This window comes from Pongo pygmaeus, chromosome 4 (assembly GCF_028885625.2).
Source record: "Pongo pygmaeus isolate AG05252 chromosome 4, NHGRI_mPonPyg2-v2.0_pri, whole genome shotgun sequence".
Taxonomy (NCBI): domain Eukaryota; kingdom Metazoa; phylum Chordata; class Mammalia; order Primates; family Hominidae; genus Pongo; species Pongo pygmaeus.
In genome coordinates, this window is record NC_072377.2 from 135,589,518 (window position 1) to 135,616,937 (window position 27,420).

General features: G+C 38.8%; 1 long non-coding RNA gene across 1 annotated transcript in view; it reads left to right on the top strand.

Moving 5' to 3' along the window:
• LOC129036672 (uncharacterized) overlaps nucleotides 1-19,492 on the top strand; it is a 62,364-nt gene extending 42,872 nt beyond the window's left edge. Inside the window, exon 5 of the long non-coding RNA XR_008502620.1 lies at nucleotides 18,827-19,492. This is a non-coding gene — a long non-coding RNA (uncharacterized LOC129036672). The remainder of the gene's footprint in view (nucleotides 1-18,826) is intronic.
• The last annotated feature ends 7,928 nt before the right edge of the window (nucleotides 19,493-27,420 follow it).

Consider the following 27,420-nt stretch of genomic DNA (forward strand, 5'->3'; position numbering starts at 1 on the left):
AAGATGCCAGGCACCAGGGCTCACACCTGTAATCCCAGCATTTTGGGAGGCCGAAGCAGGCGGATCACTTAAGGTCAGCAGTTCCAGACTAGCCTGGCCAACATGGTGAAACCCTGTCTTTCTTCCAAAAATATAAAAAAAATTTAGCTGCACGTGGTGGCCCATGCCTGCAATCTCAGCTACCAGAAGGCTGAGGCAGGAGAATCACTTGAACCTGGGAGGCGGAGGCTGCAGTGAGCCAAGATCACGCCACTGCACTCCAGCCTGGGTGACAGAGCAAGACTCTGTCTCAAAAAAAATAAAATAAAATAACAGAAAATAGTACATATTGGCAAGGATATGGAGAAATTAGAACACTTATACACTGTTACTGGGAATGCAAAATGGTACAGCCACTGTAGGAAAAAAGTATGGTGGTTCCACAAGCAATTAAAAATAGAACTCCCATATGATCTATCAATTTTCAAAGAATTAAAAGCAGGGCCTCAAACAGATATTTGTATACTCATATTCACAGCAACATTATTCACAATAGCCTAAATGTAGAAGCAACCCAAATGTCTATCAGTGGATGAATGGATAAGAAAACTGTGGTGTGTGTACATATAATGGATTATTATTGAGCCTTAAAAAGGAAGGAAATTTTGACACATGCTACAATATGGATGAACCTTGAGGACATTATGTTGAGTGCAATAAACCAGTCACAAAAAGACAAATACTGCATGACTCCACTTATATGATGTACTTAGAGTAGCCAAAATCTTAGAGACAGAAAGTAGAAGGGTGGTTGCCAAGAACTAGGCTGAAGGAATGGGAAGTTATTGTTAATGGGTATAGAGTTCAGTTTTAGGAGATGAAAAGAGTTATGAAGATGGATGGTGGTGATGGTTGCACAACATTATGAATGTATTTAATATCACTGAACTATACATTTAAAAGTAGTTAAGATAATAAATTAGGTATTATATTTTACCACAATTGAAAAAAATTTAAAATTACCATATGATCTAGCCATTCCATTTCTGAGTATATGCCCAAAGTAATCAAAAGCAGGGCCTCAAACAGATATTTGTACACCCATGTTCATAGAAGCCTTATTCACAAAAGCCAAAAGGTGGAAGCAATCCAAGTGTCCATTGATAGATCAGTGGGCAACAAACTGTGGTGTGTACATATAATGAAATATTATTCAGTCTTAAAAAGGCAGGAAATTTTGACATGTGCTACAATATGAATGAATCTTGAAGATATTATGCTGACTGAAAGAATCCAGTCACAAAAGGACAAATATTATATTATTCCACTCTTATGAGGTAATCAAATTAGAGCAGTCAAATTCATAGGGACAGAGGTAGAAGGATGATTTTCAGGGGCTAGGGGTGAAAAAGAGAATGGTGAATTATTGTTTAATGGATACAAAGTTCCAGTTTAGGAAGCTTTTTAAAAAGTTCTGGAGATGGATGGTGGTGATGGTTGCACAACAATGTGAATGTCCTTACTGCCACTGAACTGTACACTTACAAATGATTAAAATGGTAAACTTATGATATTTTATCACAATTTTTTAAATCAGTCATATTCTTGGGTGCTACAACAAAGATATGAAACATAATCATCTGCTGAGTCTTCCAGTATCCCCACTCCAGCATGCCTACTTCCCTGAGTCTCCTAATCCCTTCCTCTGTCATCTGCCACAGAAGTCATGGCATTTCATCTTTGTTCAGCATGGGCCATCGCTTTTTCCATGTATCCTAATGGCAAGTTTTCACCACCTCTGAGGACTTTGCCAGGAAAGCAAACTTTGATCTTGGGAGAGTACTTCCAAATCAATAAACTCTTTCCTATCCAATTTTATGTTCTGTTCCCTTGATCAAGCACCTGTCAAATCCAGGCCTATATATGTTCCCCAGTTCTTCCTGGTACATGTTACCTAGGTCTTGCAGCTCCTTTGAGATATGTCCATTTCCTCCTTTATCAGTCCCAGCATATCCCTAGCTGAGGTGTACTGAGAGTTGAGTTAAAGATTCAGTGGCTGGAAAGGCAGATAGGGGCAGATCCTGACAGGGGCAGATCTTCTTTGTCTTTCAAAGGACAAGACTTCACATTGTTTTCTAACACAGGGGGATGTTAGCTTTTACTAGAAATGGGTGGACCTCTTCTGTAGATCCAAAAGGTTCAAAAGTGTCTGGGGAGTCGAAATCTTTGAGAACAGTCACGCAGATATCTCCATCCTACAGGTCAGGTTCTGAGGTCTTCCGAAACAGAGGACTGACCTTGGCATAACATACCTGCCTTGATAGGGCATTTAATCTTCTTTGAAGTTCAGCAATCAGACTATTACTAAGTCCCAGCTTGGCCCTCAACTTTGTTTGCTTTGCCTTTGTAGGAGATGAGAGCTTTTTGTCTGCACCTGAAGAGCCACCCTGTCTTTCACACCTGGCTTTCAAGTGTGTATTATTTACACTCAGTGGTTCCTTTTCTTCCTGAAGAGCATCCATGGTTCTTAGCAATAAGCAAGCAATCAATTTTTCCTTATATCTGCAAAATTTATCCAAAACTCTTAAATACTTGATACAGTGCATCTGTAAGTGCATTCCCTTCTGACAAACCTTCCCAATTCACCGATGAGTTGTAGCAAGTACCATGGGCTGTCTGTGCTCCACTCACCACCAATATGGGGTCCTCTTTACCAGACAGGCAGTGAGTCATCCAGTTTCAAAACCCCATCTGGTTTTTCAGACAACTCTTGCTAGCAACCACCACCAGTTAGGTTTTCTAGAAGTAGATGCTGAGATAGAGTTTGGGGTATAAGATGTTTAGGAGGGATCAATACCTGTGAAGGAAGGGTTGAGAGAGCAAATGAGGCAGAAGTTGAACTGTGATGCAGGCCTGACAAAGGCTTGGTCAACATGGTAAAGATCTCTGGAGCAAATATTACCAGTCAGAATGCAGCACTGATATGGTACGGATTTGTGTCCCTGCCCAAATCTCATGTCAAATTGTAATCCCCAGTGTTGGAGGGGCCTGGTGGGAGATTGTAATCTCCCACCATGTCAAATTGTAATCCCCAGTGTTGGAGGGGCCTGGTTGGAGGGGCCAAGGGGCAGATTTTCCCCTTGCTGTTCTTGTGGTATTGAGTGACTTATCACAAGATCTGCTTGTTTAAAAGTGCAAAGCACCCCCGCTTCTCTCTCTTCCTTCTTCTCCAGCCATGTAAGACATGCCTGCTTCCCCTTCACCTTCTGCCATGATTGTGAGTTTCCTGAGGCCTCCCCAGGCATGCTTCCTGTAGAGCTTGCAGAGCTGTGGTCAATTAAACTTTTTTTCTTAAAAATTACTCAGTTTCAGCCATTTCTTTATAACAGTGCAAGAATGGACTAATACAGAAAATTGTTACTAGGAGGGAGGCATTGCTATAAAGATAACTGAAAATGTAGAAGCAGCTTTGGAACTGGGTAATGGGCAGAGGTTGGAACAGTTTGGAGAGCTCAGAAGAAGACAGGAAGATGAGGGAAAGTTTGGAACTTCCTAGAGACTTGCTAAATTGTTGTGACTAAAAATGCTGATAGTGATATGGACAATGAGGTCCAGGCTGAGGGGGTCTCAGATGAAGATGAGGAACTTATTGGGAACTGGAGCAAAAGTCACTTTTGTTATGCATTAGCAAAGAGACTGGCAGCATTTTACCCCACCCTAGGGATCCATGGAATATTGAACTTGAGAGTGATGATTGAAGGTATCTGGCAAAAGAAATTTCTAAGCAGCAAAGCATTCAAGAAGTAGCCTGGCTGCTTCTAACAGCATTTGGTCATATGCATGAGCAAAGAGATGATCTGAAACTAAAACTAATATTTAAAAGAAAAACATAGCATAAAAGTTTAGAAAATTTGCAGCCTGACCATGTGGTAGAAAAGAAAAACCCATCTTCTGGAGAAAAATTCAAGCCAGCTGCAAAAATTTGCATAAAGAGGAGCTGAATGTTAATAGCCAAGACACTGGGGAAAATGCCTCAAAGGCATTTCAGAGAACTTCATGGCAGCCCCTACTATCACAGGCCCAGAGGCCTAGGAGGGAAGAATGGTTTTGTGTACTGAGTCCAGGGCCCTGCTGCCCTGTGTAACCTCAGGACACTGCTCCCTGCATCCCAGTTGCTCCAGCTCCAGCTATGGCTAAAAGGGTCCCAAATATGTCTCAGGCCTCTGTTCCAGAGGATGCAAACTATCAGCTTTGGCTGCTTCCACATGGTGTTAAACCTGCAGGTGTGCAGAGGGCAAGAGTTGAGATTTGGGAGCCTCCACCTAGATTTCAGAGGATGTATGGAAATGCATGTCCAGGAAGAAGTCTGCTGCAGGAGCAAAGATCTCATGGAGAACCTCTACTAGGGCAATGCGCAGGGGAAATGTGTGGTTGGAGTCCCCACTCAGAGTCCCCACTGGAGCACTGCCTAGTGGAACTGCAAGAGGAGGGTCACCATCCTCCAGACCCCAGAATTGTACATCCATGAGAAGCTTTCTCTGTGCACCTGGAAAAGCTACAGGGACTCAACACCAGCCGTGATTGTGAGTTTCCTGGGGCTTCCCAAGCCATGCTTCCTTTGTAGTCTGTGAAGCTGTGAGTCAATTAAACCTCTTTTCTTATAAGTAAACTGGTTTCTGGTATTTCTTTATAGCAGTATGAAAACAAACTAATACAGGGACCTCCCCCATTAGGGTGAAATGGCCAGGACTTTATTCCCCCACCTCAGTCAGTCACCAGACACAGGCTGCCTTGGAAAAGATATGACCTTGGATGATGCAGTTCACTGCAGCTCAAGCAAATCCCAAAGAAGCTGACAGCTGGAGGTTTCTTTTGACTGCACTCCACCAGCTAGAAAGCAAATCCTTCCTGAAAGGTAGATTTGGGCAATGTATATCCATGTCCACCACCACAAGTATTAATTTTTTTAATTTTATTAAAAAATGAAAAGCCTGAGACAAATACTAAACTATACTGGATGCAAGATAGCATATTGAAATTGTGAGTCTTCCAGAAAAACTTGGACATGTGGTCACCCTAGTTCTAAATAAACCAATTTCTGGTTCTAGGTCCTTTACCCTGTCCCTCACCATGCAGAAGAAGCTGGACTTAGGCAAACATGCTTTATATCCTTTCCAGCTTTGCCAGATATATGGGAGGACACCTGACCCAAAAGAATGTTAAACCAAAAATTGCCAACAAAATACAATGTGTCCTGGGAGTCCTGGTACAAGAATTGAGATCAGCTCATCAATTTCTCTTCCTCAGGAATTTTAACCAAGGAAGTAACAAAAGAAAGGTGAGGTCAACAAAATGAAGCAGAAGTGAGATTATCTAATGTAGAAATTGAGCAAGAAAACCACGACAGACCATGTTCAAACAGAAATTACGAGGGAAACAAAACCATGAGTAAGCAGAAGTTAGGAGGAAGATTTAAAAAATTAGAGCAGAGGATCAAGGAGATGTTTGTTATCAAAATAGAGAGAAGCAGATGGACAAAGGCTAAATGAGTCAAATTAAGGGCAGGACACTCCTATTGCTTTGACTGTAGACCCAACTTCCCATTCCTGTTCTTCCAGAGGCCCAACTGCTTATTTCTAAATGTGCATGAATCTTTCACCTCCAAGTATATTGATTCCCTCATCAAAAAGGTTACAAACTAGTGCTTCCCAAGCTTCTGTTACAAAGTAATTCTCTGGCATTTGCATTAAAACCAAAGATCTCTGTTCAACCTCTCCATTTTTATTTAGAATAAATTTATGGTGTCATGAGGAAGTTTCATCTTGTTAATATTGCCAAATTCTATACTCTTCTTTCTTATTCCCAAAACAGAAAATAACTCCAACTCTTTCAAAAGAGCTCATTTAGTGGCAATTCTTCCTATTTCATCTGTTACGGCTAGAGAGTTTTGCGCTTACTGAGGCATCTCCTGACCCTAGAGACAATTGCACCCATGGCAAGAATACCAACAATGTTATGCTAGATCCCACAGCAAAAGGATAACAAAATTGGATTTTATGACTCCTTATCGTTGATTCACCCTTAACACCACCAATTCTGGGAAGTTCCGATAATACATTTCTGACTGCCTGACCTCATAATGTACAATAGATTCCCTTTCTAATAAAAGGACCCAGCACCAGATTTCCCTATTTGAATTACATTTCTACACTGTCCTTACAAAAATATCATTCTCGGCTGGGCGCAGTGGCTCACACCTGTAATCCCAGCACTTTGGGAGGCCAAGGCGGGTGGATCATGAGGTCAGGAGATCAAGACCATCCTGGCTAACGTGGTGAAACCCCGTCTCTACTAAAAATACAAAAAAAATTAGCCGGGCGTGGTGGCGGGCACAACTCAGGAGGCTGAATTGTGACAGGAGAATGGCATGAACCCAGCAGGCAGAGCTTGCAGTAAGCCGAGATCACGCCACTGCACTCCAGCCTGGGCAACTGAGCAAGACTCCATCTCAAAAAAAAAAATATATATATATATATATATATATTCTCAACTATTTCAGGTCTAAGGAGCCATCTACTGTTTTAAGAACAAACTGCAATTAATGATCATTTCTCAAACAATAAAAGGCCCAATCAACTAAATTATATTCTCTCTCTGTCTCTCTTTCTCTGTCTTCCCCTTCCTTGGCCCCCTGCCTTGTGGTGGTGGTAGTGGTGATGGTGATAATAATGACTCTTTGTTCTCAAGAAATTATGCTGTGCCAAATTTAAGACAGTGTTTTTATTGTGGTTGTGTACATATGAAAAATGCCTTATAGTTGTTTATTGAATTTTGAATTTTTTATACACAAGAGTCATGCCCTATTGGAAATGAGAAGCAAGTTTTCTCTTTGTTGCTTTTAATTGAAGAATATATTACAAGCTCTTTCTCTAGATACATTCTGAAACTGTAAAAACACTTTCAAAATAAAGGTCAGCCATGTGGTCTGTGCAATGTTAATTGCTAAGTGCTGAACTAGCATTGTAAGTCAGTCTTTGAAGGGGAGCCTGGCTGGGTTGACAGCCTAGGGTGGCTGCCCCATGCTTTCAGAGCAACATAGGATGTTGCTTGGTCTCTTCAGAAAGAGGCTGCCAGGAAATGAAGTTTCACATGAGAAACTTGCTGCTCTAATGCATTTCAGGCTATTCTTTTCCATTTGAAAGCCTAGGTGCAATGAGTGAAGAAATCTTTTCTTAAAAACTCCAAATAGGTCTTGAAGTACATGCATGTTCACTGAGGTAGTGATTTCCTCTCCTTCTAGTATCTTGTGCCCATATACAAGAAAAAGAATATGTGTAGTTAGTAAATTTTTTAAAATCATCTCATGTTTATTCCTGATGGAAGATTGAAAAAGCTAAGGAAAGAAGAGATGCCTTGGGCTCATGTTAAATGCACTCTGGAAGAACAAAATGTAAAACCACTGATTTTCAATTAAAAGATAATGATTCCAGTAGGTGGTTGCAGTTAAGATGAAGTAAGATGCACCCTGCCTCATTCAATGAAGCAACTAAAAACCCTGCACAGAAGGCAGGGAGCAGTTATCTGGGGACTCTAAAAAGTAAATAATAGCAGACTGGTTTGAGAGACAAAACAGAACTCAATGTAAGATCAATCCACTGGTGAGTTTTGTCCTCCTCTCCCGCTATTTTCTGGCCTTAGATTCAAAAGCATCCCAAAACCCAGAACTCCACAGTAGGTGCAAATAGAAAGATCTGTAAGAGAAGTCCTCTCATTCTGGTCCAAAAAGCAGAAAAGGGAGCCTTTAAGGATCAGAGTGAAGAAAATCCCTTGGGGTGTTCTTTTCTGTTCTCTCTTATTGCTGCCCCCAAGCAATCCCCTGGAGCAACAGACATAGAGGCAGTGGCAGCTGTGCAAGCACCTAAAACTCTAAGGGAAGAGAGCTCTTCTCTCTGGCCGGAAAGCATGGGGGAAATACATGTTGCTTTTTTTTTTCCCTATCTTCCCATGCCTTGGCTGTGGAAGCAGAAACAGTCACAAGAAGTGAACATAGGAGCAGAAAAACTACATAATTTTCCCAGCCACAACCCTACACTACTTATGCCTGTAATTTCAGGACTTTGGGAGGCCAAGGCTGGTGGATCGCCTGAGGTCAAGAGTTCGAGACCAGCCTGGCCAACATGGTGAAACCCCGTCTCTACTAAAAATACAAAAATTGGTCAGGTGTGGTGGCACGCACCTGTAATCCCAGCTACTTGGGGAGGTTAAGGCAAGAGAATCACTTGAATCCAGGAAGTGGAGGTTGTAGTGAGCCGAGATCACGCCACTACACTCCAGCCTGGGCAACAGAGTGAGACACAAAAGAAAGAGAGAGAGAGAGAGAGAGAGAGAGAGAGAGAGAACAGATGCAACTCCGCCATATAACTATGTTAACTAATTTTAATGTACTTGATTTAACAGTTTCTAGGGGGAGTGATTATAGATTTGTCCTCTGAGTAATTCTTCTATATTTTTGCCTTATGTTTTTGTTTTTTTTTGTTTTTTTTTGAGATGGAATCTTGCTTTGTCACCCAGGCTGGAGTGCAGTGGTGCAATCTCAGCTCACTGCAAGCTCCGCTTCCCGGGTTCATGCCATTCTCCTGCCTCAGCCTCCCAAGTAGCTGGGACTACAGGCGCCCGCCACTACGCCCGGCTAATTTTTTTTTTTGTATTTTTAGTAGAGATGGCATTTCACCGCGTTAGCCAGGATGGTCTCGATCTCCTGACCTCATGATCCACCCACCTCGGCCTCCCAAAGTGCTGGGATTACAGGCATGAGCCACTGCACCTGGCCTGCCTTATGTATGTTAAGATTATGTTTCTAGGCGCATACAGGTTGAGTAATTGCTACATCATCCAGGTAAAATATTCTTTTTTCATTATATTTTGACCCTTTTTACCTCTGTAAAGTTTGCTCCAGTTTGGATATTTGAAAGGACTCACCAGACTTCCCAGAATACAGATGGCTCCTGACTTACAATGGTTCAACTTAATTTTTTTTTTTACTTTATGGATGGTGTGAAAGTGATACACATTCAGTAGAAACTGTACGTTGAGCACCCATACTGTTTCTTACTTTAAAAACAGTATTTAATAAGTTACATGAGATTTTTAACACTTTCTTACAAAAAGGCTTCATATTAGATTATTTTGCCCAACTGTAGACGTTAGTAAGTTTCTTTCTTTCAATACAGTATTCTGTTTCTTACTTTTTTTTCTTACTTTCAATACAGTATTTAATGTTACATGAGATTTTTAATACTTTCTTATAAAATAGGCTTCATATTAGATTATTTTGCCAAACTGTAGGCATTAGTAAGTGTTCTGAGTACATTTAAGGTAGGCTAAACTAAGCTATGATATTTGGTAGGTTAGGTATAGTAAATGCATTTTCAACATACAATATTTTCAACTTAAAATAGGTTTATTGGGACATAACCCTATCATAAATTGAGGAGCATCTATATATGCCTGTAGGGCTTTTAAAGAACACAGTGTAGCAAGAGAAAGTGATTGCAGGCAAGCTCCTCAGGGCCCAACTTTAACCACCAAGATGTATGCAAGGAATTTTAGTTTCAGAAGAACTCAAAGAGAAGTTTTCAGTTAGGGGGGCTTTAAGTCCTTCTGGCCACAATCAAACCAGCTTGTCACACCAGTTAAGCCAGCTGGAATTCACTGATGAAGAAACTGACCTTGAGAGTCGCTATAGGAGTTTTGGACCTTAAATGACACATCACAAATTCCACTGCCCTTATCTTGACCAAAAGTCAAAAACCAGACAGCCAATCATCCCCAGAGATAAACATGATGGTTTTCCTTTCCAGCTGTAAATTAATTCTATCTCCACAATCTCTGATATAGATTTTGCCTGAAAGTCTGTTTGGTGTGAAATTAATATTGCTCTACCGCATTAGTCATAGTTTGTTTTTTCCAAGTATGCCTTTTTTCATTTCTTCACTCTCAAACTTTCTGTGTCATTACAGTTGTGCCTCTTATAAATGGCATATAGCTAGATATCATATAAATCAGTCTCAGTTTCTGTTCTTTAACTGATAAATCCAATCTGTGAATATCACTATATTAGAATATTCCTATCAACATTTTTCTGGTTTGTATCTAGCATTGTTGTCTTTGCTTCTTTTTCTTCTTTTTGCCTTCTATCACTTTAATAGAGGGTTTTTTCCTTGGTCTCTCTCCTTGCCATTTTTACACTTTTCTGCTTTAAAAATTGCATATACTCTTTCTATTTAGTTGCTGATATTCCTAAAGTTTACTTACGTACTTCATTTAACAAAGCATACCATCTATCAAAAACTATAAAGACCTAAGAAATCAAGAGACCTCTCCTCTTGCATGTAATTGTTATAGACAATTTGTATTTTAGTTCCACTTTATTTTTAAATCCTCCAAAATTAATCTTTATTATTGTTATTTAGAGTCAATACTTATTAGTACTAGGTTAGACCATATTAATTTTTTTTTGAGATGGAGTCTTGCTCTGTTGCCCAGGCTAGAGTGCAGTTGGTGCAATCTTGGCTCATTGCAACCTCTGCCACCGGGGTCAAGTGATTCTCCTGCCTCAGCCTCCTAAGTAGCTGGGACTACAGGAAGCCCCCACCACACCTGGCTAATTTGTGTATTTTTAGTAGAGACAGGGTCTCACCATGCTGACCAAACTGGTCTCGAACTCCTGACCTCAAGTGATCCATCCTCCTCGGCCTCCCAAAGTGCTGGGATTACAGGTGTAAGCCACCGCGCCTGGCCTAATTGCCATTTTTATATTTCAAAATTAGCCAAATATCAACAATTTTAAGTGACTCCACTTAATATTTACTTTGCATTTTACATCCCACTCCTTCCTTCTGTACTCAGTGCCCTACTTAAGAGTTATTTTTTGTTAGGGTCAGTGAATGTATTATTTTTTGTTAGAGTCAGTGAGCAGTAAAGCCTTTCAGATTTCATCTAAAAATAGCTTTATTTTCACTTTATTCTTACATGATATTTTAGATAGGTTAACAGTTATCTCCCTTCAGTCTTTTGAAGATATTGTTTCATTGCTGTCTAGCCTCTACTGTTGCTGAATATTGATAGGCTGTCAAATTGCCATTACTTTATAAATAATCTGTCATTTCTCTCTCATTGCTTTTAAGATTTTTCATCTTGTCATTGGTGTTCTGCAGTTTCTCTGATACATCAAAGCATGAGTTTATTTTTTATTTTACACAGAATTAGTTGTGTTTATTCAAGCTAAGTTTCATATCTTTCATCAATTTTGAGAAATTGTCAATCATTATTACTTTGAATAATGCTTCTTCCTTATTCTTTCTATCACCTCTTTCTGGATCTTCTCACTCTACTCTCACATTTCTCATTCATTTTTTTTTTTCCTCTTCAACCCTAAATGCTATATTCTATTTAGTTTCCTTAGCTCTCTCTGATGCTACATCTAATCTGCTCTTTAATCCAAATTATTGCATTTTTAATTTCTATGACTATATATTTTTATTTCTAGAAGATATAGCTAAGGCAAGGCATGGTGGCTCACGCCTGTAATCCCAGAATTTTGGGAGGCCAAGGCGGGTGGATTGCTTGAGTCCAGGAGCTCAAGACCAGCCTGGCCAACATGGCGAAATCCTGTCTCTACTAAAAATACAAAAATTAGCTGGGTGTGGTGGTGTGCAGCTGTAGTCCCAGCTACTCAAGGGGCTGAGGCATGAGGATCACCGGAGCCTTTTGAGATTGAGGATGCTGTAAGCTGTGATCACACCACTGCACTTCAGCCTGGGTAACAGAATGAGACCCTATTCCCGTTTCCCCCCAAAAAAGATCTACCTAGTTATTTTTCACAATATTTATTTTCTATTTTTCACAATATTTATTTTCTTACCCTTTGCTTCAATTTATTTGTATACCAATAATCATATAAAACATGCTTATTTATTTCATGTGGTGTGTTAGTCCAGTTGCATCGCTATAAAGGAATACCTGAGACGAGGCAATTTATAAAGAAAGAAGTTTATTTGGCTCACAGTCCTTCAGGCCATACAATAAGCATGGCACCTGCATCTGCTCGGCTTCTGGTGAGGTCTCAGGAAATTTTTGGCCATGGCAGAAGGGAAAAGGAGCTGGCATGTCACATGGTGGAAGAGGGAGCAAGAGAGAGAGGAGGAGGTGTCAGGCTCTTTTAAACAACAAGCTCTCACATAAACTAATAGAGTGAGAACTCACTCATTACCATGGGGAGGGCACCAAGCCATTCACGAGGGATCCACCCCCATAACCCAACACCTCCCATTAGGCCCCACTTCCAACATTGGGGATCACATTTCAACATGAGATTTGAAGGGGACAAATATCCAAGCTATCTCATGTGGTTTGTAATTTTTTACTGAGAACTCAACTATAAACTTTTTAAAATAAAAGCTTTATGTATCTTTCATAAAAATATTTCCTCAAAAGTGTTTTACAATCATTTCTTCCAGATGCTCCAGAGAGTTCACTAATCTAGGATTGTTTTTATATTAATTTGTTGGCCCAGGTCTCCCACACCACATGAGAACTATAAATTCTGACTAAACCTGGGCATAGTATAGAAATAAGGCTCAGAATTATCACATGAGCCTTTTTTCTATACAGATCCCAAACCAGATAAAAGCTTTCTTGCAGCTTTATTGAAATACTGGGCAGCTTTTCTTCTCCCTTTTCCAAGAGAGATTGATATTTCAAAGTCCTTGTTTTATGCAGAGATCTAAGGGTTAGGCCCCAGCTTTGTGCAGTTCTAACAACACATCTTCTGTCCAGGAGGGTGTGATAAAATTGTAGCCTCTCATTTCCAAAGCCTGTATTTGGGTCCTCCAACCACATGGGTAGCCAGAGAGACAGCTCCTGCACTTTTCACTCCAACTACGTTTTCCCTATTCATTTCATTGGGAATTATATTTATTTGTTTTTAGCTTTGCTATGGATTTATTTTAATTTTTTGTTGTAGTTTTTCAAACATTTCTATGTGATTGTAGTGAGTCCATGCTAGTATAATCAGCCAATTTAGTCCTACAGCTGTCTTCCTATCTGCTAGTTTGAATTTTTTACAATGTCAAACATTACCTATACCAACCCCTTACATTTATAGGCTCAGAAATTGAAGCTCAGAAAAGTTAGGTGTCTTGCCAAATCATACAAAAATTTAGTAACAGAAACCAAATAAACCTATACATCTAGGTTTTTTCCTCAACCTACAAATTTAGTACTTATTGCATGTAGATTAAAAGACCAAGTTTCTATCCAGATGTTTCAAGGTAATATATTGAAGAAGCTGAGCACATTGGGAAGCTGTATTAATTTATACATATCACTAGCATGCCAAGTAACATATTATCTCTGTAGGGCAACTGACTGCAACTTGAAAATGAAAATAGATAATGAGGCTTGGTTTGTAACTAACTTTTCAATAATTTTGATTTTCTTAACACTAAATATGAGATCATTTAATTTTTTTCAACTTCTACTATCAATTTCAGTTTCTATTTAGTGTGAAAGCTAAGAAGAAAAAAAGACAACCCTTTTTCATCAAGCATAATCATTCTATGAAATAAAATGTTCTCATAGAATATCATGTTAATTTTGCTTAAACCTATAAATAGGTTTTAGAACATCTGTTCACCATAATTATGTTGACTGAATATCAAAATTACCAAATTTCTTTCCATTCTTTTACTCTATACCCATGAATGTACTAAGGCTTTCAGGACAAAAATGGGAGAGGGGGTGGTTTTTTGTTGTTGTTGTTTTTATACTTTACACTTTTATTTTTTTACCCAGACAGAATATATAAAGTCCTACATTGGTGGTGAGTCTTTATTCATTCATTTGATAACTCTGTATTACATTATCTACTATATATCATTTGTTTTATAATCTGCCAATGTTAGAAATTCCTTTCGTCTTTAGTCACAATTAGATGGACACTTCAGACTCCTAAGAGCCAGAAACAGGTATGCCATCCCTTTATATCCTCTCTGACACAATGCCAAAAAAATACTCAAATGTTTGCTTGCCCTCTGCTATAGGTAGGATTGCTTACTGCCAGAGTTGTCTGGGTCCCCAACCTAGAAGAGCTCAACTGGTTATAAAAACAATGAGAGAGATTTGCTTAAAATCTTAGTCAAGCCATATGGTCACAACCAGGTAAAGGGCTTCAGGGACACAAGGCATTTTGGCAATGTTAATTTTTGTTAGGTTAGGTTAGGTTAATGTTATGTCTCCTTGGGCAGACATGATGGGTCTATGTTCTAATCCTATTACAACATTTAGTAAAAGTTTAAGGGTTATATCCTATCACAAATTTGTTACCTAATTTGAGGCACTAATGGATAGGGCTGTTTTATTTTCTTATTTTTCAATAGATCAAAGTCAAGCCAGTACGACATACAAAAAAAAATGCTAGGATTCAGCAAGATTTATATTTCTCCATTTTAGTGTTGTTTATCTTCTGGGAAAGGGACACACAAACCTTGGTTTAATAAGTTACAATAATAGGCAAATTAAAAATAATAAACAACAGTCACAGTCTGTTAATTACACCTGCTTCAGGGAAAACAGTAAAATTATTTCATGAGTGACTAAAAATCTTCAAGCTCTTATGAAGGATTTGACAAAAGATTCTCATAACCAGAGTAATCATAATTTATCATCACAACCAGGGGGCTGTGGGAGTGAAGGGAGTTTATGCTGGGAACACTGCCATAAACTGGGACTATTCTGATCAAACCAGGACATAATCACTTTACTGTGCATTAAAACAAATAACTGGGGTTATGATAGAGGCCCTGCCCTCACAGAATTCAAAGGCATAGGTCATTAGATGTCACTATGGTGCAATATGGTGAGTAATAAGATAAAGGAATTTTAGAGAAGGGGCTAAGGACCCAAAAACCCTGTGTTGGGGGTCGGGGTAATAAAAGAAAACTATGTGTCTTCCAATAGTTCCAGAACCCTGTTTATTATCAGAATCACTTAGGGAACTTGTTGGAGAATACAGATTCCTGCCTGCCCCCATCCCCTGCCAGAGTCTCATTTAATGGGGAATGGTATCCCAGGCAGAGGAAATAGCATATACAGAGAGTCTGATGGAAATGAACACCTAACCAATTCTGGGACTTGAAGGCATCAATTATAGTCTCAAAGCCTGGTTTACTCTTCATATTTATGTCCTAATAGCATACACAACTATAATGTGGATACTCTGGATGTTACTAATATTAACAGGCAAGTGATTAAATGCTAGACTAGTAGTCAAATGATAATTCTTATTCTGAATTGTCCATAGACTACTGCTTTTATGTTAAGGATTTTATTTTCTTTTCCTTTAAAGCAGGCCTGTTGACTTACAGATTCCAGTCTGACATGTAAAGAGCTTTGAACTTATCAATCCAGTTCTCATAACAAGAAAAAAGCTGAACAAACTGAAAACTAACAACTCTTCTTTGATCCGAGAATTGAGCAAACAGGTCAAACTGCTGCTTGGAAAAGAGGAGAGACAGACAGGCATATACAGAGAATCACAGCTTAGCAGGAGCAAAAGCCTGCAGCTTGAGCCAATATCACTAGGAACACTTTAAACTAAAACTGACAAATTGCTCGAGACTCAATGGTAGACTAGCTTGAGAGTTAAAACTCCAAGGGAACCCAGGCTTAGGGAGAGCCCAACACAGGAGAAGGGGAAAAGTATCCATTTTTAAATATGCCCAGAGCTCTCTGTTCTCCTTAACAAGGGCTACCCTCAAAGGAAACTTACCAGAGCCTAACTGACTGGGGTTTTACCAGAGCCTAGCCAACCTGGGAGAAGGGAAATAACATCCAGCCCTCTCCAGCCTTTCATGTGCGTTGAGAATACCCAACTCAGGTTCATTAAAAGACTGAGGCCTAATCACAGGCCTATAGAATGCTTTCCCCTCACAACCTTACAACCACATTAATAGGGCTCCTCTATAAAACAGAGGATTACCACTAAAAAACACTGCATGCCTCAGCTTCTGTATAGTCTCTAGGAAAACCCAAAGACAAGAGGGAACACAAAAACAGGGACACCAGAGGAAATTGTAGCCCCTGACACCATAGCCACAGCAAACAATAAACACAGCCTAACTCTGTCTTGCTCTGTCACCCAGGCTGGGCTTCAGTGGCTCAATCATAGCTCACTGCTGCCTCCAACTCCTGGGCTCTCAAGCAAGCCTCCCACTTCAGCTCCCAAGTAGCTGGGACTACAAGTGAGCACCACTAAGCCTGGCTAATTGTTTTTAATTTTTTGTAAACATGGGGTCTCATTATATTGTCTAGACTGGTCTTGAACTCCTGGCCTCAAGTGATCCTCGCACTGCAGCCTCCCAAAGTACTGGGAGTACAGGCATGAGCCACTGCACCCAGCCTGTTTTTATTATTCTTATTTGATCTAACAGTTAACCGTTCATTCAAAATAATAGTAGCAACAATGCATTCAATGACTATAGCTTACAGATAAGTGAAATGAATAGCAGCAAAAAAATTATAAAGGACAGTAGAGAGGAATTGGTATATTCTCTCATAAAGTACTTGCACTATTCATGGAGCAGTACAGTATTATTTGAAAGTGGAATTGGATTAGTTGTAAACATATACTGCAAACTGTAGGGCAACCGCTAAAAATGTATTAAAGAAGTATAATTGATATGCTAAAACAAGAGAGAAAATTAAATCATATAAAATGTTCAATTAAAACCAGAGAAGGCAGAAAAAGAGTGAAAGGAGTAAAAAAAGAAACAAAGAACAAGGAAATAAAGAAGTTAAAATGTGGTCAGAGATTAATCCAACTATATCAAAAATCACTTCACATTTGAGTGGTCTAAACATACTACTAGAAAGAGAGACTGGCAAAGTGGATAGGAAAAGACCCAACTACAGATTGTCTACAGGAGCAGACCTGTAATAAACAAAGTAAATCACTTCTCCATCAGTTGAATTCCTACCTGGTTTAAATAATATTTGTTGGTATTCACCTGAAAAAAAGGTCTAACATTAAAAATATATAAAATTCCAAAATTAAAGCATAAAAATAATATCCTTTTTGTTTTTGGAACAAAAAGAGAAACATACTAAATATAAACATATTAAATTTATGATAAATCCAATGCAATCAAAAATAAGAAAAAGATGAATAGCTGCTATGTGGAGTTGCAATAATTCAGACCAGTTGGCAAGATGGGTTTGAATATCCCTATGCTATTTTTCAAAGATTACAACTCCTTTGCAAGTCTTTATAATGTAAAATAGTTTGTAATTCTCTATTTAAATAATCCAACAAAAGATATTCACTAAAATGTCACATGAAAGAATGATCAAGGCAAATTTTTTCCTGTTAACGCCACTCCAAAAATGTACTGATATTGTAAGAGGGGAAAATTGATTTAAAAAATTAATGTTTATTTGCAAAAGTCTGTACTGTTGTCCAAGAGTGTGACTTTTAATTCTCTGCCACTGACTTATCTGGTGATTTGCTGATTTGATATGTACATTAGCAGAAACTGAATTTTCATATTCTAGCACCCAAACCACATCTACTTTTCCCAAGCCAAAGGGACAGCATCACAGATTTCATAAATCAAACAGATGGAACGCTACCCAGGAGAACATAGCCACGTGAGCACATAAGCACAAGGAGTTTAGCAATAATATATGACAAAGCAAAGTTTAAAAAAAGAGAGAAAGAGAGAGAAATCACCCAGCACACGTTCACTATTTGTCTAAAACAAGTTTTCTATATCCTTTTAGTACAGAACCAATACAGAGTCATATGAAATCTCTAGCAGCAAATATCATGCTGGGTTTCAAGCACATCCTGCATCATGAGATCTGAACTGATAATGTGAGACTCATTATCCTTCCTGGGGAAAAAAAAAAAAGTAAAGTTCCCAAAAGTTGTATCCATCAGCTGAGTTAAGAATTGGCCTTTGCCTTCTTTCTTCTTCATTCCTCCGCCCCAATTCATTCCTTTTAGGAACATGTGGGTCATAAAATTTGTGTTAATAACCTCAAGCTGAAAGAAACTGATCTGTGATTAAGAACTATATTATAATTACTGTAGTTTAAGGCATAAATAAATCCCAGTCTACATGATGAAAGTGCATATATTCATTCTTTCTAGAGCTAAGGAATAGGAATGCATGTGGTGGCTGTCCCTACCCTTTCAGATTTTACTGTGTAAAATTTTACTGCTTTAATCATCCAGATTTTAATGGTCACTCATTTCAGGCTTTGGCATACCATGAAAGTTATACATAATTCCCTGAACAATAGTATAACTCCAGCCTGATTCCCACACATTAGTGGACTAGGATACTTCTGTGGGAGACTGCTGATCTAAGTGTTAGAGAAAAACATGTAAGTAATTAATTTCAATAAAGTGTTAAAAGTTCAAGGACATTATAATCAAAACCAATACACTTTCCTACCCCAGTCCACTAAGGAACTTTGGTATGTCTCTTCCCCCACCACCGCTCAACCCTATTGTGCAGAAATAAGTCATCAGTGAGCACAGGGAGCTAAGGAATCTGACAGGGATTCATAATCCATGGAAGCATGGGGGCTGTGAGAGAACTGGACGGTGAGAAGAATGGGAAAATAACTAGCTTTAAAAGTGGTCCTGTGAATTTTGAATTGGATCTCCATTAATGTTCTTTGAGAGGCATAAGTAAAGATTTGAATTAATTTTAATTACATACTTTTGACTGATGAACTCTTTCTTTCTTTCTTCCTTTTTTTTTTTTTTTTTTTTTTCCAGATAGGATCTGACTCTGTCACCCAACCTGGAGTGCAGTGGGGCGATTATGGCTCACAGTAGCCTCAATCTCCCAGGCTCAAGTGACCCTTTCACCTCAGCCTGCCAAGTAGCTGGGACCACAGGCATGTGTCACCACACCTAGCTAATTTTTTTTATTTTTTGTAGAGATGGAGGGTCCCACCAAGTTGCTGAGGCTGATCTCAAAACTCCTGGGTTCAAGTAATCCTCCCACCTCAGCCTCCCAAAGTGCTGAAATTACAGGCATGAACCACCATGCCCAGCCTGATCAAGTCTTTCTTTGAATGTGGCAGCATGCTGAGACTGGGCAACATGGAGCCTTTGGAATTTACTCATATTACAAGAGAAATATATTTGGACGTTGTCTAGGACATGGTAAAGAGAAAGGGTGGAGAGGAAAAGTCAAGAGGTATAGGCCAGGGTTTAACCATGAGCAGTAGTAGCTCTCAGTCACCAGGTTTCTTTTTCTTACTTTCTCTCTACAAAACCTCGTATTTTAGTGGATATGTTCTGGGGACACTATCAGGCTAGGAAGAAGCAAAGCCACCTAGAAGGAAGGATAGTGGCACTGTTAAGTATAGGAGGGACTAACTATGCATATTTGATTGTCCTAATATATCTCAACCAAAGCATGTGTAAGCCTGGCACAATACAGTCAGATTTTGTTCTTCCTATGAAAAAATAACCATTCTCTGTAAACTACCAGAAACTTTACCTGGTCTCATAGGAGAGATAAGAAGAAGCTAAAGTTCTGTGCCTAGAGGAAGCAAAAACTACTAAAATAGGATCCTGGGCATCAGTCTCAGCTGCATTTAATGGTACCAGGAAACTGAAATAATCCTCTTCTTTCCTTGACACGTTTTAGCAGCCCTACACCTTTCTGAAATTTAGCCCTTCCCACTTTTTTAGAAATGTATTTATCATGTGCAATATAATGTTTTAGAGTATATATACATTGTGGAATAGTTAAATCTAGCTAATTAATAACTGCATTACTTCACATACTTACCATTTTCGTGATGAGAATGCTTAACATCCACTATTTTTGCATTTTTCGAGAATGCAATATATGTTCATTAACTATAGTCACTATGCTGTACAATAGATCTCTTGAATGTATTCCTTCTATCTAATTATATTAATATATCCTTTAACATTTCCCCATCCTCCACTCCCCCTAAGCACCACAGCCTTGGGTAACCACCATTCTGCTCTCTACTACTATGAGTCCAACTTTTTTAGATTCTACATATGAGTGAGATCATGTGGTATTTGTCTTTCTATATCTGGCTTATTTCACTTCAAATAATGTTCTGTAGGTTCATACATGTTGTCACAAATGACAGAATTTTCTTCTTTTTATAGTGGAACAGTATTTCATCGTATGTATATACCACATTTTCTTTCTCCATTTATCTGTTGATGAACATGAGTTGATTCTCTACCTTGGCTATTGTGAATAGTGCTGCCATAAACATGGAAGTGTAGATACTCTTCACCATACTGACTTTACTGCCATAGTCATTTCTTTGAATAAGCTTTCTACCCCTTGCTCTTGCTCAACTCCTTCTTGAGTACCAATAATTCTTAGATTTGCTCTTTTGAGGTGAATTTCTATATCTTGTAGGCAATCTTCATTCCTTTTCATTCTGCTTTCTCCTCTGACTGCATTTTCAAATAGTTCACTTATTCTTTCCTCTATTTGATCCATTCCATTAGTTTTATTTTATTATTTCAACCCCTTTGTTAAATTTCTCCAATAAAATTCTGAATTGTTTTTCTGTGTTATCCTGGAGATCACTGAGTTTCCTTAAAACTATTTGAATTCTTAGTCATAGAGTTCAAATATTGCCATCTCTTTAGATTCAGTCGTGGATTCCTTGCTTTGTCTGTTTGAGGAAATCATGGTTCCCTATTTGCTGTTGTTTCTTGTGGATATGCATCTATGTCTTTGCATTGAAGGATTAGTTACTTATTCCGGTCTTCTCTGTCTGGCTCATGTTGGGGTTTGTTGGGTTTTTTTTTGTTTGTTTTGTTTGTTTTAACATATTTGCTTAGAGTCTTTATACTTTACCTGGTGATTTGTTTTATTTTATTATTTATTTATTTATTTCTGCTAGGTTGCTGCCTCTTTTTCAGCACTAGATAGCACATTAAACCCAGGTTGGCCTCAGTTCTAGTATACAATCAGAATGCTGCCCATCCAAAATGGGGGAGATTGCAAATTGGTTATCCCAGTAGTGTAGGAAGGCTGGCTAAGGGTCTCTGCCCAGGCAATCTGTGAAATGAACCTCCTACAACATGGTGCTGCTAACAGTCACTCTGATTTGTCATCTCCTTTGGCCAAGTTACAGAGCACAGTTTCTACGGCTGGGGTTGGTAGTCCCACTCCCTACTTTGTCTCTGGCTGTCCTCAGGGATATTTCTCCCTTCAGGCACTCCCAGTGATTCCCATGGATTGAGACAGGAAAAGGTCTCCTGCCAAGGAACCCAGGTGGTGAGGAAGCTCATTGTTCACCTCGATCTTACTTTGTCCAATGTAGAAACCATGAGTCAGGAAAAATTTTTCCGAGTGCTGGTGCCAGGTAGGTTGGGGGGACAGGAACTGCAGATATGGAACTCGAATTCTCTTACCATCTGCTCAGTTTTTTTACCTCTCGGTGGCCCCAGGAACTGTTTCCTCATATTAAATTCTGGTCAATTGCTGGTGATACACTCAGCTATGTATATTTGTTTTGGTTTTCTCGGGGGCAGTGAATCCAGCTTGCTTCTATGCCATCATTATAGAACCAGGAGCTCTTTATTTCATGTCCTTTAGATAGAGACATTGCTCCCCAGTAGCAAGATTTCTGGATCTTATGGTAATTTTATTTTTAATATTTTGAGGAATCACCATATTTTTTTCCATAGCTGCTGCACCATTTTACATTCCTACCAACAGTGTGCAGGGGTTCCCTTTTCTCCACATCCTTGCCAAAACTTGTTGTCTTTTGTCTTTTTTATCATAGCCATTCTAACAGGAATGAGGTGATATCTCATTGCGGCTTCAACTTGCATTTCCCTGACGATTAGTTATGTTGAGCATTTTTTCATGTACCTGTTGCCATTTGTGTATCTCCTTTTGAGAAATGTCTTTTCAGGTCTTTTGCCCATTTTTAAATCAACTTACCTGTTTTCTTGCTATTGAGTTTGAGATTTTTATATATTTTGGATATTAAGTCCTTGGCAGATTTATCATTTACAAATATTTTCTCCCATTCTCTCTTCTGATTCTTCACTGTGCAGAAGCTTTTTAGCTTGACGTAATCCCATTTGTCTGTTTTTGCTTTGGTTGCCTATGTTTATGCAGTAATACCCGAAAAATCATTACCCAGATCAATGTCATGGAGTTTTTCCCCTATGTTTTCTTCTAGTATCATTGTTTCAGGTCCTAGCTTTTAACCCTTTAATTCATTTTGAGTTTATTTTTTATATAGTGTGAGATACTGGTCCAATATCATTCTTCTACATTTGGACATGTAGTTTTCCCAACACCATTTAATGAAGAGACTGTCCTTTCACCATCGTGTGTTTTTCCTCATTGTGTGTTCTTGGCACCTTTGTAACTCGGGGAAGTGGGCATGCTGGAGTGGATATAATGAAGGTAATTGGAAGACCCACCAGATGATTATGTTAAATATCTTTATTGCTAGCACATAAGAATATGATTAATTTTTGACTGTGGTAAAATATGCATGACATAAATTTTAACATTTTAATCCTTTGTAAGTGTAAAGTTCAGTGGCAGTAAGTAAATTCACATAGTTGTGCAACTATCATTACCCATCTGCAGAACTTTTTTATCTTCCCAATCTGAAACTGTGTACCCATTAAAAAAATAACTCACTAGTCTCCTTCCCATCCTCATTCTCTGAAAACCTTCCTTCTACCTCTGTCTCTATGAATTGGACTGCTCTAATTTGACTACCTCATGAGAGTAGAATGATATAATATTTGTCCTTTGTGATTAGATTGTTTCAATCCCCATAATATCTTCAAGATTCATCCACATTGTAGCATGTGTCAGAATTTCTGTCCTTTTTAAGGCTGAATAATATTTCATTGTATGTAATATCACATTTTGTTGCCCATTTATCTTGGGGTTTTTTTGTTTTGTTCTTTTTTTGACATATTTGCTTAGAGAGTCTTTATATAGATGGACAGTCAGATTGTTTTTGCCTTTTGGCTTTTGTGAATAACGCTGCTGTGAACACGAGTATACAAATATCTGTTTGAGACCCTGCTTTAAATTCTTTTGGGTATATACTCAAATGAAATTTCTGTATCATATGGTAATTCCATTGTTTAATTTTTTTTAAATTTTCAATCGTGATAAAATGTACTGTAACACATAATTGACCATCTTAACCATTTTTAAGTTTACAGTTCAATAATTTAAATACATTCATAATGTGCAACCATCACCATCATCCATCTTCATAACTCTCCTTGTCTTGTAAAACTAAAACCCCATACTCATTAACAATAACTCCCATTCCTCTTCTGCCCCAGCTCCTGGAAATCATCCTTCTACTTTCCCTCTCTATGATTTTGACTACCTTAGGTTCATCATATAAGTGGAATGATACAGCATTTTTCCATTTGTGACTGATTTATTTCACTTAATATGTCCTCAAAGTTCATCCATGTTGTAGCATATGTCAGAATTTCCTTCCTTTTTCAGCCTGAATAATATTTCATGTATATACCACATTTTGCTTATCTGTTCATCCACTGATGGATACCTAAGTTGCTTCCATCTTTTAGCTGAATGTTTGTTATGAATGTGAGTGTACAAATTATCTGTTTGAGGCCGTACTTTCAGTTCTTTTGAGTATACACCCAGAAGTGAAATTGCTGGATCATGTGGTCATTTTAGTTTTAATTTCCTGAGAAACCACCAAACTGTCTCTACAGTGGCTGTATCCATTTATATTTCAATGAGCAGTGCACCTGAGTTCCAATTTGCTTAATCTGTGGCCTCCCAAGTAGCTGGGACCACAGGCACATGCCACCATATCTGGCTAATTTTTTTTCATTTGTAGAGATGGGGTCTCCCTGTGTTATCTAGGCTTGTCTCAAACTCCTGGGCTTAAGCAATCCTCCCACCTTGGCCACCCAAAATGCTGGGGTTCAGGCATGAGCCACAGTGCCCAGCCTCAAATTTTTTTAATGGATTAGTCTCTTACATCATGTAGAAAACACAAAGTGGAGTAACAAACTGTTGTTACAATAATACTAGCTTTTATAATTGTCCATGTCCTTGGCTTTTAAGTTTGAATATAATGTGTCTTAGTGTGGTTCTCTAGTAAATTTTTCATTTTAGTTACTGTAATTTTCATCACCAGAATTTCTTTTGGTTTCTTTTTAGATGTTTTCTCTTTATTTATATTTCTATTTTGTTCATACATCATTTTCTTGACTTTCTCCACATATTCTTTAGTTCTTTGAGCATTCTTTAAAACAAATATTTTAAAGTATTTCTCTAGTAGATTTGCCATCACGTCTTTTTATTGGTCAGTTTCTGTTGATTTTTTTCTTCCCTTTGAGTGAGCCATATTTTCCTGCTTCTTTGTATGCCATGTGACTTTTTGGTTGAAAACTGGACATTTGAATCTAATATTGTGGTAATTCTGGAAATTATACTGTATCCTTTCCCCAGTGCTTGCTGCCTTTTGTTGTTTTTATTATTGTTGTAGGCTACCTCTGTGCCAAGGATTAAACTTGTGAGGTATAAACTTCACTGAGGTGCAAACTTAAGGTCTTCTCAATTCTTTTCTGAGCCTGCACCTTTCGCTGGGCATGTGCAGTCACTTTCTAATTCTCCCTGTATATGCAATTGCTTTTTAATGTCCTAGTCTTTCATGTGTAGCTCCCAAACAAAGAAAAAAAATAAGCGGGGAAAAGGTACCAGCCCTTTAAATTCCCTGGAAGTTACTTCAGTCAGAGAGGGAGAGGCTTGCAACAATGTGGGGTGAGAGGAATGCAACCACAATGACTGCCTGCCTCTTTATCTGCACCTCTCTGATCAGAAGCAGCCATCAGCAATCAGAGCACAGATCCCCAACATGTGGAGCACGGGGTCCTTTTTGCCCACTCTGGCTCTTGCAAGTTGTGTGCAGGTTGCTTCAGAAACACATGCATGCCTGCCTGCCATGTAGCTGAGGGGTAGAGAATGAGTAGTTGCAACCTTACTAAGCCAAAATTGACACAAATTAACTACAATTTACTATTTAAGCCTTCCCCAGAAAGTTGTGAGCCTTCAATAGACTTCAGACTTCCGAAATAGTTGCATCAGATGATTCTGCCAGTACAATTGTTGTTAGGTAGAGAGACAGATTCCTGGTGCATCCTACTCAGCCATCTTCCCAGAACCCTCAGCTTTCTTGTGTTTTCTGTTATATTTCCAGTTGTTGCCAAAATTCTTTTTTAATTTTACTGGGATACATGTGCAGAATGTGCAGGTTTTTTACATAGGTATACATGTGCCATGGTGGTTGGCTGCACCTATCAACCCATCATCTAAGTTTTAAGCCCTGCATGCATTAAGTATTTGTCCTAATGCTCTCCCTCCCCTTGCCCCCCACCCCCGACAGGCCCCAGTGTGTGATGTTCCCCACCCTGTGTCCATGTGTTCTCATTGTTCAACTCCCACTTATGAGTGAGAACATGCAGTGTTTGGTTTTCTGTTCCTGTGTTAGTTTGCTGAGAATGATGGCTTCCAGCTTCATCCATGTCCCTGCAAAGGACATGAACTCAACCGTTTTTAGGGCTGCATAATATTCCATGGTATATATGTGCCACATTTTCTTTATCCAGTCTATCATTGATGGGCATTTGAGTTGGTTCCAAGTCTTTGCTATTGTAAATACTGTTGCAGTAAACACACGTGTGCATGTGTATTTATAGTAGAATGATTTATACTCCTTTGGGTATATACCCAGTAATGGGATTGCCAGGTCAAATGGTATTTCTAGTTCTGGATCCTTGAGGAATCACCACACTGTCTTCCACAATAGTTGAACTAATTTACACTCCTACCAACAGTGTAAACACATTCCTATTTCTCCACAGCCTCGCCAGCATCTGTGATTTCCTGACTTTTTAATAATCACCATTCTGACTGGCTTGAGATGTCATCTCATTGTGGTTTTGATTTGCATTTCTCTAATGACCAGTGATGATTAGCTTTTTTTCATGTTTATTGGCCGCATAAATGTCTTCTTTTGAGAAGTATCTGTTTATATCCTTTGCCCACTTTTTGATGGGGTTATTTTTCTCTTGTGAATTTGTTTAAGTTCCTTGTAGAATCCGGATATTAGCCCTTTATCAGATGGATAGATTGCAAAAATTTTCTCCCATTCTGTAGGTTGCCTGTTCTTTTTATTTTTATTTTGTTTTAATTTTTTTTTTGAGACAGGGTCTCACTCTGTTGACCAGGCTAGAGTGCAGTGGTGTGAAAACAGCTCACTGCAGCCTCAACCTCCTGGGCTCAAGTGATTCTCCCACCTCAGCCTCCCAAGTAGCTGGGACTACAGGCACACACCACTGCACTTGGCTAATTTTTCAAATTTCTTTAGAGATGAAGTCTCACCGTGTTTCCCAGGCTGGTCTTCAACTCCTGGGCTCAACCGATCATCCCACCTCAGCCTCTGAAAGTGCTGGGATTACAATTGTGAGCCACTGTGCCCAGCCCTTAATATATTTTTATTTTAGAAAGGAAAAATGAAAAATTAATTTTAATATTTATTTCCTTTTTGCTTTTAGGGAAAAAAAGCTAACAACAGATTTTACAGAACCTTTTAAAATTTTTCTTAAAAAGAAATGAAAAGCACACTACATTACCATTCATGTTCTTTCTACTTTTAAACTTTGTCAGACTTTGATGTTTTAAACCGTTCATAAGCAAAACTGAGTCATAGCACTATAATCAAGTTAATACCTGACTCCTTCTTGATATCAAGGGGTTTCTCTTGTGCAATTAGCTTCACCTGAAGTGGAGTCAGTAGGTGGGAATGGAGGTGTACAGCTCTTTGTTCACCCTGATTAACAAGTTCCACTTCCCAACAGTTTCTTGAGAAACCCAGTAAATTATCAAGACTAGTCAAAGTTCTAGTCCATTCACATCAACATTAGTGGAATTTCTGCGCTGTAACCAAAAGAAACATATCAAATGATCTACAAGCATTTAAGGAAAGAGCCTCTACTGTCAACCACTCTTTTAAAGACCAACAGGATCAAGTGAAATGACAAAGCCAGCTCTTAGTCTGAGACATCATCAAATGGGGCTAGATATACAAATAGTACTTAATGGTTGATCCTCCCTCTCTCTCCCTTCCTGCTTCCGTCACTCTCCCGCCTACCATCTTTCTCAATCTGTGTAAGTTTCCTATGGCTACTGTAACAAGTTACCACAAAGTTAGTGGCTTAAAACAACACAAATGTACTATGTTACAGAAGACCAAAGTGGGTCTCACTGGGCTATAATCAATGTGTCATCAAAGCTGCATTCCTCCCGGAGCCTCTATGGTGAATCT